The sequence below is a fragment of the Myotis myotis genome, unplaced genomic scaffold, assembly GCF_014108235.1.
Source record: "Myotis myotis isolate mMyoMyo1 unplaced genomic scaffold, mMyoMyo1.p scaffold_m19_p_4, whole genome shotgun sequence".
NCBI lineage: Eukaryota > Metazoa > Chordata > Mammalia > Chiroptera > Vespertilionidae > Myotis > Myotis myotis.
In genome coordinates, this window is record NW_023416346.1 from 111,497,021 (window position 1) to 111,510,865 (window position 13,845).

General features: G+C 42.7%; 1 long non-coding RNA gene across 1 annotated transcript; it reads right to left on the reverse strand.

Annotated features, from left to right (window-relative positions):
- Positions 1-244: 244 nt before the first annotated feature.
- LOC118653296 lies at positions 245-7,465 on the reverse strand. Its single transcript, XR_004966834.1, has 3 exons — positions 7,377-7,465; positions 1,257-1,349; positions 245-340 (listed from the first exon to the last, which is right to left on the reverse strand). It is a non-coding gene; the product is annotated as an uncharacterized LOC118653296 (long non-coding RNA).
- Between the last annotated feature and the right edge of the window lie 6,380 nt (positions 7,466-13,845).

A 13,845-nucleotide genomic window follows, 5' to 3' on the forward strand; every position in this document is an offset into this window, starting at 1 on the left:
ATACTACTACTAATAATGATGATAATATGCTATACCACACTAATAGAGTGAAAGATAAAAATAATTATCTCAATAAATAAAACATTTGATAAAATACAACATCATTTTATGATATATAAAAAAAAAACACTCAACAAATTGGGCATAGAATTTTGTACCTCAAAGCAGTAAAGGACATATATAACAAACCCACAGTTAACATCACACTCACTGGTGAAAGGTTGAAAGATTTTCTTCTGAAATCAGGAACAAGAAAAGTGTGTCCATTCTCCCTTCTATTCAACATATTACTAGAATTCTTGGCCAAAGCAATTAGGCAAGAAGAAGAAATAACAGGTATCTAAATTGGAAAGGAAGAAATAAAATTGCTTCTGTTTGCAGATGACATAATTTTATATATAGAAAATCCTAAAGACTCCACCAAAATACTGATAGAACTAATATTAGAACTATATATGTATAATGTGTGCATATATATCTGTGTTTATATATATAAAACCTGTCTTACAGCAGCTTAAATAAGGGGGTGGGGAGATGTCAGTCAAAGGGTACAAACTTACAGTTATAAGATGCATAAGTTCTGGGGATCTACTAGTAATATACAGCATGGTGACTGTAGTTAACAATACCATATTGCATACTGTATTGTATTGAAAGTAGCTAAGAGAGTAGTATGTCTTAAATGTTCTCACCACCACAAAAAAAGAAAGAAAAGGTAATTATGTGAGGTAAACTAACCCTACTGTGGTAATCATATTATAATATGCAAGTGTATCAAATCATCACATTTTATGCCTTACACTTACACAATATTATGTCAATTATATCTCAACAGAGCTGGGAAAAAACCATAAGGAGTCAAATATGAGGAAAAGCTCAAATGATTATAAAGATCCTGGCTCTAAAGTACCTGAGTTGCTGGGATCAATGCCAGCAGCCACCTACATTCAGACTTTCTGTTATGAGAGAAAAATGAGCCCTGTTTTTATTTAAGCTGCTGTAAGACAGGTTTTATGGTACAGCTAAGAGTACTCATGATGGACCCCCCTTTCCCCACAAAAGCCACAGCTCTTGTTTAGCTGCTAATATGAAGAGTTTTGAGCAACCATATCATAGAGGTCCTGTGTGGTCAGGAAAAAACATGTTTCACATGAAATTTCGGGAACTACATGGCTCTTTGCTCTATGTGCTTCTAAGATCAGGGGGAAGGGAGGAAGGAAGGGAAGGGGTATTTTAGACCACAGTTTAGGACTCACCTTTAAAGAGTGTGAGACTAGGAATCCCCGGTTCTATCGAAAATCTTTTAAAGTGACACTAGATTGACAAAGATACGCCTCAACACAGAAGCCCTGAGGAGTAGGGAGAAAGAGAAATCTGAGGGAGGAAGGTAAATATAAGGGGATGTGAAATTTACTTTCAAGTTGAGTGGCTTGACTGGTGTGGGTGCCAACGAGTGTTGAGATAATGAGGAGCTATGTGATGACGCAGGTCAGAAATAGGAGGGGGAGAGTGTGGTTAGCCAGACAAGCGGGTTTCCCATGGGCCTGAGACTTAGGAAGCCTCCTTAATCATTTGCATATATGAGGTGTATCTATGTGCATTTCCACATTACGTCGAGGAGTGACTGCACCTGGAACTGTTATGGATTCTCAAAGAGATCTGGGACCCACAAAGTAACGGAGACTCTCCTGATCTGGTCGACCTGAAAGGTTTCAGAAAACGGGTAAGCAGTCATTTTAGCCACAAGGTGATGCTGCACAGACACTTTCTCACAGGTGGAAAAAAAAACCCCAAAACAATCAAGGCTCCATTATGGGCTGTGAGGGTCTAAGGGAGGGGAGTGGGGTAGAAGGGGTCAATGGAGGGGGGAGAGGAGACATCTGTAATACTTTCAACAATAAAGATAAACTTTTAAAAATGGCTCAATTAAGAAAGATGCAAATTAAAACAACAATGAGGTACCATCTCACACTTGTCAGAATGGCTACTATCAACAAATCAACAAATGGCAAGTGCTGGCAAGGTTGCTGAGAAAAGGAAACCCTAGTGCACTGCTGGTGGGAATGCAGACTGGTGCAGCCACTATGGAAAACAGTATGGAGTTTTCTCAAAAAATTAAATATGGAACTGCCATTTGACCCAGTGGTCCCACTTCTGGGAATATATCCTAAGAAACCTGAAACACCAATCAGAAAGAATATATGCATCCCTATGTTCATAGCAGTGCAATTTACAGTAGCTAAGATCTGGAAACAGCCCAAGTGCCCATCAGTAGATGAGTGAATAAAAAAGCTGTGCTACATTTATACCATGGAATACTATGCAGCAGTTAAAAAGAAGGATCTCTTACCCTTTGCAATAGCATGGAGGGAACTGGAAAGTATTATGCTAAGTGAAATAAGCCAGTCAGAGAAAGACAAGTATCACATGATCTCACCCACATGTGGAATCTAGTGAATAAAATAAATGGAAGAACAAAATAGATCCAGAGACATGGAAGCATGGAACAGACTGTCGATTCTCAGAGGGAAGGGGGGGGCGTGTGGGAAGAAGTCAACCAAAGAACTTGTATGCATATATGCATAAAAAACAATAGGGTGGTGAAGGCCTGGGGCAGGGAGGGGAGAGGGTAGGCTAGAAGGGGTCAATCCTATCTAATAATAGACAAACATGGTAATTAACCATACCTCTGCTATGCTTCCCGTTGGCTAATCAGGGTGATATGCAAATTAACTGCCAACCAAGATGGCAGCCGTCAGCCAGGCAGCTGAAGCGAACATGAGGTTTGCTTGCTCCAGTGATGGAGAAAGCCAAGGTTCCCCGCCTGCGCCTGCCGAGGCTGGGCTCTGAGCTCCAATGTTGCAATTATAGGAGCTAAACAAACCCCAGATACCTGCTTTCAGCCAGCCAGCCTCGGAGCTGGAGCCGCAACAAAGTTTCAATTACAGAAGGTAAATAAATCCCAGAATTAAAAAAAAGAAAAGAGAAAAAAAAGACTGGGAGCTTCAGTTGCAGGCTTGGCCCGCCTGAAAACAGCCATCAGCCCTTCATCCAGGCTTGCCAGGCACCCCAGTGGGGACCCCCACCCTGAGGGGGTGCGGGCAGCCTGAAAACAGCCCTTAGCCCCTCATCCAGGCTGGCCAGGCACTGCAGTGGGGACCCCCACCCTGAGGGGGTGTGGGCATCCTGAAAACATCCATCAGCCCCTCATCCAGGCTGGCCAAGCACCCAAGTGGGGACCACTACCCTAAAGGGGGTGAGGGCAGCCTGAAAACAGCCATCAGCCCCTCATCCAGGCTGGCCAGTCACCCAAGCGGGACCCCCATCCTGATCCGGGACACCATTCAGGGCAAACCAGCCAGCCCCCACCCGTGCACCAGGCCTCTATCCTATATAGTAAAAGGGTAATATGCAAACTGACCCTAACAGCAGAAAGGCTGGGAATGACTGGTCACTATGACACACACTGACCACCAGGGGGTAGACACTCAATGCAGGAGCTGCCCTCTGGTGGTCAGTGAGCTCCCACATGGAGGAGCTCTGCTCAGCCACAAGCCAGCCTGATGGCTGCCAGTACAGCGGTGGTGGTGGGAGCCTCTCCTGCCTCCTCAGCAGCGCTAAGGATGTCCAGCTGCAGCTTAGGTATGCTCCCCGCTGGCAAGTGGACATCCCCCGAGGGCTGCCGGACTGCCAGAGGGATGTCTGATTGCCAGCTTGGGACCAATCCCCTGGGGAACAGGCCTCAGCCAGCAGATGGTCATCCCCCGAGGGGTCCCAGACTGTGAGAGGGCACAGGCCAGGCTGAGGGACTTCCCCCACCCTCCCACCCCCACCGAGTGCACAGATTTTTGTGCACTGGGCCTCTAGTATGTAATAAAGATTTAAAGCTCATAAAAGTGCTCAATTATAAAACGAACATTAGTCATGAACTGTAACCTTTTGGTATACATAACGTTTTGGATTCTATCCTGCTATTATTATACTGTGTCACTTGAACTTTGGATCTGTGTCTGCAGAATGGTAAGTATATTAATTAGATTGTAATTGCTCCAAAATTGGGGGTGTTCAGGGCCCCTGCCTCCATTTCTATGGTTAATAGAGTGCCAATTCTATTGCACCAGGAGAGCTCACTGGGACTCAGAGAGCCACAAGTAGAGAAAAAAAAACCTTAAAGACACTCTTCTATTTTCCAGATGAATAAACTGAATTGTTTTAAAGCTCATTTGAGTGAGGATCAACATTATGTCTTTCTGCAATGCTATGCTTATATCCCATTCCACCTCTCCCGGCAGGAAAGAATCACTGTTCCGTGTTTCCTGAAAAGCCCCTTACAGGTCAATGGTTGTAGGAAGCTTTAATGTCATATGGAAGTTCAATAGTCCACTCAGGCCCTGGTGAGTGTGGCTTGGTTGGTTGGAGCATCATCCCATAAACCAAAGGGTGGCAGGTTCAATTCCTGGTCAGGGCACATACCCAGGTTTCGGGTTTAGTCCCCAGTTGGGGCATGCGAATGGATGTTTCCTTCTCACATCCAAGTTTGTTTGTTTGTTTGTTTCTTTCTTTCTCTCTCTCTCTCTCTCTCTCTCTCTCTCTCTCTCTCTCTCTCTCTCTCTCTTCCTTCCTTCCTCCGTCCCTCTCTCCCTACCTCTAAGATCAATTTTTTTAAAAATACTCCACTCAATACAAGTGACCTACTTGGGAGGCAGCAATGACAAAGATCAGTCAATTTGCTGAAAGAAGGTGGATTAATAATGCAGTCAATTGGAAAACCATTTAATTTCATTTGCTGCCAATTTCAGATAAGAAACATAGACACAATCATCTAAGAGGAGTGCCACTTAATATTTTTCTAAGTTTTTAAATATTACCACTTTTTGCTGATTATGTCTTTGCATATTTGTAAGAAAACAAATAAAATGAAATGTATTACTGGGCTATTAAGCCACATTTTGTTATAAGGGACTTAAATAAATTTCACATTTTAGTTTGCCAATTATATTATTTCTCTCCAGTTTCTGAAAATAACTAATTAAAACAGTAATGGATCTGTGGGCTAAGTTTATATTAATATTTTGATTATTAAAGTGCTGAGAGAAAATGATTTCCTACAAAATACATTTTTACTTAGCTAATTAAATATTTTCCTATTTTACACTAGGAGAGAAAAAAGAGATAGAAAATAACTGAGGTTTCTAACATGAGAAACTTGAAGGATGAATTCACATAATTAGAAATACATTAATAGTTATAAGAGATTATTTGCAAAAAAGGACTGCAATAACTTCCTCCGTCTCTCTGCCCTTGAGCATTTCCCTCCCACACCGACTCTTGGCTTGCCCATGTGACTTGCTTTGGTTAATGGGACAATAGAAAAAGCATAGATCTAAAAAGTATTTGTGCATTGTGCTTGGGAGCTCCATAATCATGACCAGGTGAATGAGCCCAGGCTAGTCTGTTGGGTGATGAGGGACACACGGCCAAGTCATCCCCTGCCTTACCTGACATAGAGCCAATAACCAAGCACATGAAAGAGGTCATCTGAGATAAGGCAACCTCAGCCAAGCTTACCCAGACTAGAACAGCCAGTCAAATAATAAGAAATTATAAAAATTTATATTTTTTAAAATATATATTTTAAGCTACTGATTTTGGGGTGGTTTGTTTTGTAGCAAAAGCTAAATGTTATAAAAAGTATCATCTTTAAACACTGAATTTACAGAGAGAAAAAAAAAGATTAAATTATTTATGTCTCCATTCCTCTGTTCCATTCACAGTAAAAATTATGAAGAGTGTGTACTCATTTTCTCCACAATAGCCTTAATCTGCAATTGAATTTCTATCTGCTCCACATTCCTGAATCTGCTTCTAGAACGCCAAATTCCCCTGTTTTACCACTCTTATCCCTTTCAGTCTCCTTTCTGGCTCTGCCTCTTCTGCCCATTTTGTAAAGGTTGAGCTTCTGGGTCTTCTTCTCTATTTTACACTTTTCCATGCATAACTCATCCTGTCCCATAAATTTAAATACTGTCTTTATACTCATGACTCCCATCCTATATAATAATAGACAAACATGGTAATTGACCGTACCTTCGCTACACCTCCCATTGGCTAATCAGCATGATATGAAAATTAACAGCCAAAAAAAGATGGCGGCTAATTTGCAAACTGCAGGCAGGGCGGGACAGTGCCATCCCGCCTGCCCCGCTGCCATCTGGGCCTGCTATCTGTGACCTGGGGCAGTGGGGCGGGACAGCACCATCCCGCCTGCCCTGCTGCCATCTGGGGCTGCTATCTGCGATCCGGGGCAGCGGGCGTCCATGTGCGACCCAACCCGGGGCGGCCGGGTGGGGCAGCAGTGATCGGCCAGCCCGCCTGGGCATCCCGTGTGCGACCCGACCCAGGGTGGCGCCCCAACCCCCGGATCGGCCCTGCCGTGGGCACGACCTGGGGAGGCAGGGCAGGCACAGAGGGATCGGGCCTGCCATCTGCCACCCGGGGAGCAGGCCTAAGCCAGCAGGTGGTTATCTCCCGAGGGGTCCCAGACTGTGAGAGGGCACAAATTTTTGTGCACCGGGCCTCTAGTATTTACATATACAACCATGCCCTCTCTTCTGAATGCCAGGTTTCTATTACCAACTACCTAGTAGACATCTTCACATGGATATCAAACCTAACATATCCAAAATAGAATCCTGATGTCCCACCCTGGAATCCCCATATTCCCTTTCTACAGCTTTCCTAGTATCTATTACTGGCATCACCAATCATCCAGTTGACCACACAGGCGGATAGAAGTTATCCTCAATTCTTTCCTTTCCTCTTTAGGTGCAACTCATTAGCAAATTATGTTAGTTCTATGTCCAAAACCCATCAAACATCCTTTTCTCTGTGCCTCCTCTTTTAACATATTAGTTCAAAACACCATCATTTCTTTTCTAAGTTTCCTAAATGAGTCCTATTTCCATCCTTTCTCCACCATAGTTTATTCTCCAGATAGCAGATAGTTTTAAACATTAATTTAAAAACATTCAACATATATCAGATCATATTACTCTCTTCCTTAAATCCTCCAATAACTTTATATTTTACCACAAATAGAGTACAAACTCCTTACTGTATAATCTACCTTCTGCCTTTCTCTGACTCCCCCACTAGAATGTGAAATTCATGAATTTTGATTATTTTGATTGTTTGTTCGCAATAGTCAATTCCATAGGAATTTATTGAATATATGACTGAACAGTCATAAAATGAATAAAAGGCTGTTGTCACTTGTGTTCTTAATATCATAATTTTATTATTTAAATATTTTAATACATAAAATGTGCATGAAACACGTGTACCTTAAAAAATTAGTAAATGTAGGTATCACCAACCTTGAAACTCTTTGTGGTGACTGTCATCTGGATGGTCAGTGGATGCCTCCATGGAATTGGGTTCTCTAATCTCAACAGGAACAATGAAATCCTGGAGTGATAAAACAAAATAATCATGAAATTCTCCTAGATTTCCTATTTCTACAGATATTACAAGAAATAGATTCAGGCTAATATCTTTATATATGGTGATGAGAAGCACGGGATTTAGAGCTGTGCTGGACTTTTTGTGGTTCTTAACCCTCACCCAATAATATTTTTTCCATTGATTTTTAGAGACAGTAGAAGGGAGAGGGAGAGACACAGAGAGAGAAACATTGATGCAAGAGAGACACATCGATTGGTTGCCTCCCATTAGCACCCTAACCAGGGCTGAGGATCGAGGCTGAAACTGAAGTACATGCCTCTGACCAGAATCGAGCTCTCAATCCTTTAGTCAATGGGCTGATGCTCTAACCACTGAATGAAACCAGCCAGAGCTGTGCTGGACATTTTCATTTAATCCTTCAATCTCCTCTCCAACTATCAATATTCCATTCTGTGCCCCCAAGGCTGAACTATCACTTCTTCTGGTTTAAGATTGGGTTCAGTCAATGGGAGCCTTAGCAGGAGACTGGAAGGTAGAAGGAGAGTATTTACTCCTCCCCTGGTGGACTGTGGGCTGCCCAAATCTTATTAAAAGCTATAGGTTCTATTTAGGGGTCCTTTCCATACAACTGCTCTAGTTCTGGTAACTATTCCCTCCATTTGCTCCTTCATGATGTTGCTACCCCTGGAGTATTACACCATCCCTTCTTTAAACCCTACCTACATCTTTGTACATGGCCCCTTTATTAACTCACCTTAATTACTTGATTTGAATGTGCAATTTGGTTCACTCTGGGACCCTGAACGAGACTGTAATTGATACCAGAATTGGTCCCAAGACATAGAAAACTAAAATGAAGTTCTGGGATACAACAGATCACAAATTTGAGGAGTACATAATAACCTCCTTGGGATTCTGGTAATCCCCGTGGATTCAGTGACATCACCATAATTCCAATTATCACACAGTACAAGTGGAGAGCAAGGTTTTGTGAGAGTAAATAGCTGCGGAGTTTGGTCACCATGTGATAACAGTGATTATAAATATTGTAGGCCAGCTGATATTATTAATTATCCTAGAAAGAGTAGATGGAAGGGAGAATAAATTGAAAGCTTGGTTTTCAACTCAGGCACAGGTGCAAAATCAGAAAGCCTTGAAAGAAGCTAAAATAGTTGGTCACCTCCTGAAATTTCAGTGCATATATGGCTGTGGACCAAGCTCACAAATACTAAATGGGACCCTGAGAAATAGAAATGGACATTTGGATAGAGACAGACAAAACTGAGAATTTTGAACCCCAAATCTCTCTGAGAAGGCAGACACTCCATATTCTCTTGCTGGAGAAGGCAGACACTCCATACTCTATTCCAATCAGATAATGATTCTAATCACAGCTGTGGTTCTGGATATAGTACCTTCATGTGGTTAAATAAATAGAACCTCTGGCACCTGGGCTTAACAAAATTGTTTAACCTATCCTTATCAGCATAGATTATCAGAAGCCATTTGCCTTCACATGCAGGGACAGCAGTACACCTGAGTATTCTCAGGGTTATGTCAGCTCTCTTGTTCTCTGCCATAATAGAGTCTGTGAAGTCCTTGATCATCTTGATTTCCCACAGAGTAGCATGCTGACAGTATAATCATGACACTATAGTAACTGGACCCAGTAGACATGGGAAGTAAGGAAGATAGATGCATCCCATAGCGTGAGAGATAAGCAAGAAGACTCAGGCCCCTATTCATCATTTAGGTTTCTAGGGGTCCAGTGATCTTGAGTATCTTGGGAAATCACCTATAAAGGAGATAAGTTGCTTCTCCTTATACAACCTGTCACAATGAAAGAGGCACAGTGATTTTAGAGTCAACACAGTCTACTTTTGGTCATACCCATTAAGTAGGGGGCCTGGAGCAAGATAAGACTCTGTGGTAGGTCCAGCTGTAGTACTAGTTGTCCTGTCACTTGGGCCTTATCTCTCATACATGGAACCTCGGAGAGGTTTCAATGGAAGAAACTTCTACCAACAATTCTCTACTTGAAAAGCAATACCTGGATTGCTACTAGGCCCTGGTAGAAACTGAGTACTGCCCACCATGAACTGGATATCATCTTACCCACATTATCATAAAACTAAATTGCACAGCAGGAGTCCATTACAAAACAAAAATGTGTAGACAGGACTATATCCAAGCAAGTCCATAAAAGGCACAAGGAAAGTGCTCAAGCTGGTGGCTTACACTCCTACCAGCTCCTACTACTTTACCATAGTGCCTTTAATCCATACTTATGGCCTCATAAGGAGTTCCCTCTGACCAGTTAATGGAAGCAGTAAAAGCTTAGGACTGACTTACAGATGGATCTGCATAGCATGATAGCACCAGCTAGAAGTTAATAGCCGCCTATATATGGGTGACCTACAAAGACATTGATGAAGGGTAATCCATCCACTGAGAGGGCCTAACTTCAGGTTACAACCTGGTTGTCCACTTTCTTTGAGAGATGGCCTAAAATAAGGATCTACACTAAGGTGAATTACTAATAAGTTGACTGGCTATTCAAAGACTTAGAAAAACTAAGATTAAAAAAATTAATAACAAGGAGGACAGGGAAGAGGTATATGGATGGACTTCTCAGAATGGAAAGAAAATTTAAAGATATATATATATATATATATATATATATATCCTCAGACATGCCTACCAAAGGTCATCTAACTTCAGAGATGGGCTTGGTAATTAGGTACATAAAGTAACCTGTCCTGTGAATGCTTGACAGTCTCTTTCTCCAGCCACCTTCTTATTAAGGACTACGATTACAGCTTTCAACTATTGTTAACCCTAGGGTTCTGTCCCATCTCTGTTGGTTTCCAAAAACACCATTCTAACAAAAAAAATATTGGTTGACATGATGATATTGGTTGCCCTACCCACAACTTTTTAAACATCCCTCAATTACCCAGTTTCAATGTGCCTTAAGTTTTCTACAGGGACCTTGAGTGATATAAAATGCAAGTAAACTTTTAAAAATCTTCAGCTACTTATAGTCTTGAAGATATTGCATCGCTCTCTAAACCTTGAGTTACTCTTTGGAAAATGAAGACACCTTTCTCAGAGTGTTATGTGGCGTTGAATGCTGAATTCATAGTTCCTGATATATAGCTAATATTCAGAAAGTGATGGGGGTTATTATTTAGCCTTATTAAACAGAATAAAAGGAAATTTGAATGAAGTTTTGCCAAATTAAGTGGCTATGTAATGTACCTTTAGAAGTACTGCCAAAAATTAATAGTAATAACTGTCAACACTTGCTAAATACTTCTGAGTGTCAAGCACTCTTATAATCACCTTATAGACCTTATCTCCTTTACTCTTCATAACAAATGAAGAAGGTACCACTGTGATCCCCATTTTACATATGAGGTTAAGTAGCTTTCCCAGTGGTACTGCTGGTAAGTAGCAGAGCTGGGATTCAAATCCAAGTCTTACTGCAGAGTGCAAGCATTAAACACCATGTTATGCTGCCTGCCAGAAGCCGGTCCATCCTTGCTGTTTCAAGGGACCTGGCGTATATAGCATACTGTTCTTAATATGTTTGCTCCCCTTAGTGCTATGTGTTTTAACGAAGGTCACCTCTCAGAGAAAGGTTGTTTCCCCAGGTAGGGATTTTTCCCTGAAGTTAGGGAGGGAATAAAACCCCTTAACTAAGTGCCAGGCGGGTAATTAATCACTTTAACTACGAACAATCATGCTTAAGCTACATGATCTTTACTCCCTGGAATGGAGATAAGAAACACCCTAACCTTTGGAATAGAGATTGATAGGATTGGAATCAACTGGTATAAATACAGATGTAACAAGACAACAGGACACAGAACCTAGAGACAGAAGAACTTCGCTGGAGAGAACATGGCAAAAGATCCTGGACAGAAACTGGCTACAGAACCTAGACACAGAACCTAGACACAGAATCTAGACACAGAACCTACACAGAACCTAGAGACAGAACCTAGCGAGAGAACATGGCAAAAGATCCTGGACAGAAACTGGCCACAGAACCTAGAGACAGAACCTAGCAAGAGAACCTGGCTGAAGAACCTAGAGACAGAACCTGGCTACAGAACCTGGATAGAACATGGCAAGAGAACCTGACTAGAACCTGGTGACTGAACCTGGCTGGAGAACCTGGACAGAACCTGGCTGGAGAACCTAGCGAGGGAACATGGCTACAGAACCTGGCTGGAGAACCTGGAGAACCTGGCTGGAGAACCTAGCAAGAGAACATGGACACAGAACCTGGCTGGAGATCCTAACCAGAACTTCGCTGGAGATCCTGAATAGAACTTGGCTGGAGATCCTGGCTAGAGATCCTGGCTAGGCTGCTGATCAACTGAATGCTGTCTCTGTGTCATTCCTTCTTCGCCGACTCCGTCCACACCTTTGGGGACCCCTGGACCTACTGGGGTTGGACCCCAGCAGCTGCCTTCACGCCAGTTCAAAATATTAACACACATTGACAAATCCACCGATGAACATATATCGACTGTACTATACCCCATTTATACATGTCCCCTGATTTGCTCTACCAACACCTGTCTTCCAGGTCTTCACTATCCTGACTTCCTACCACTGCCAGCTCTTTTATGTGCCCTAGGGTGAGGGCCAGGTTTCAGCCCCCATGATACCCATTGCAGTGGGAGACATAGGGCTGCAGTGCCCAGAGGCCAGACCTAACCAGAATCACAGACTCAGAAGAAGTGCAGCAGGTCCCTGAATAATGTCATTTTGTTCAACATCATTTTGTTATAACATTGATGAGATGCCAACTTGTTTATAGCAACTAACCTATAGTGAAACTGGTTTCATAATACGTTGTTTCGCTGCAGTTCCAAGAACCTATTAGTGTCATTAAGTGAGAACTTACTGTGCTGCAGTAGGAAGTATGCAATGTGACTTCCCTAGCAGCCCTTCATAAAGGCTAGGTGACAGAGCCCTGAGTTGTGGAGGGCTTAACACTCCAAATGGTGAACTCTGACCAGTGAGAGATATGAGCCAGAAAAAAATTGGCAGGCACATTCCTTGTCCTTCCTCCTTCCAACAGACTGTTCCTAGGAGCAGTAGCTTGGTGCAGCCTGTCTGGAGATAAGTCGCATGACCAAGCAATCAGCTCTATTTTTCTCTTGAAGGTCTGGCCAGTCTGTTAATACATTACCTTGTATTTGCTTTCCTTGCTTTCTGCCTTGCTGCCCATTTCCCCTCATTCTTGCCACATTGGATTGCACCTCTCAATTAGGGTGACAGAATGCCCAGGTTTGTCTAGGACTGGGTGCATTGCCAGAATGTGGGACAATCAGTGCTAAAACCTGGACAGCCCCAGGCAAACCCCACTCTCAAAAAAGTATTGAGTTGGCCTCTGCTTTCTAAAGACTCCTAGTATGACAACTGGGACCAATGGGAGTGGACCATGAGAATGGATCATAAGGCTAGATGGAGAAAACTTTATTGTCACAAGAGCATTGTGCCATGACTTAGAATTTAATTCATAGCCAGGACCCCTGAGACTGGTCTTAATTACATTTCTGGGATGGCTCCTTGAACCTTGGGCAGACAGGACGATAGCCTATTTCACAGATTCTGGAACTACCCAACAGAGTACAGAGAGAGGTCACAAGGTGAAAGAGAAAGAATGTAAGACTGGATTAATATGTGCAACGGGAGAATCACAGCACCTGACTTTTCTCTGGGAGGGCCCACAAGACACTTCGCTCATTGAAGGAATAAGAAATGCACTGGCGAGAAGGGCAACACTATCTTTGAGAAACTCGGTGTGGCCGTACTCTGCACACTGAACCTGAACATAGGAGATGCTGCCAGGACCTCAGTCTCCCTAGGACCAAAGGGGATGATGGCAGCAGGCTCCCTTGCCCTCTGGTTCTGCAGGAGTGTAGAGCAAGAGAGTGGTGAACTCAGGTGCTTTATTCACCCAGTCCCTCTGTTAGAAGCTGCCACAGGCTGCCTGCACTCCTCTGCTATGGTTCAATGCTCCTCTCAGCCAGTCCTCTCCATGCAACCTTCCTTCCTCCATTTCAGTCTCTCCCCTTTAGTCCTAGGAAAACCATGTTACTAGTTCCAGAGTATTACACTGTTCCTTCGGGCTTCCCAGTACCCCACTTCATTTTATAAATAATCCCTTTCCTGAAATTGATTAGTGTGACTGTACCATCTATTTTCTGCCAAAGCCCCATATATGCTTAGAATATAACTGGGAATTTTTCCCAGAAACCGAGAAACTGGGAAGCTAAGGACAGGGACGGAAGGAAACTTTCCGGTGTACTTTTAGAACCATGTAAATACATTACTTATTAAAAAGAATATTTCATGCTC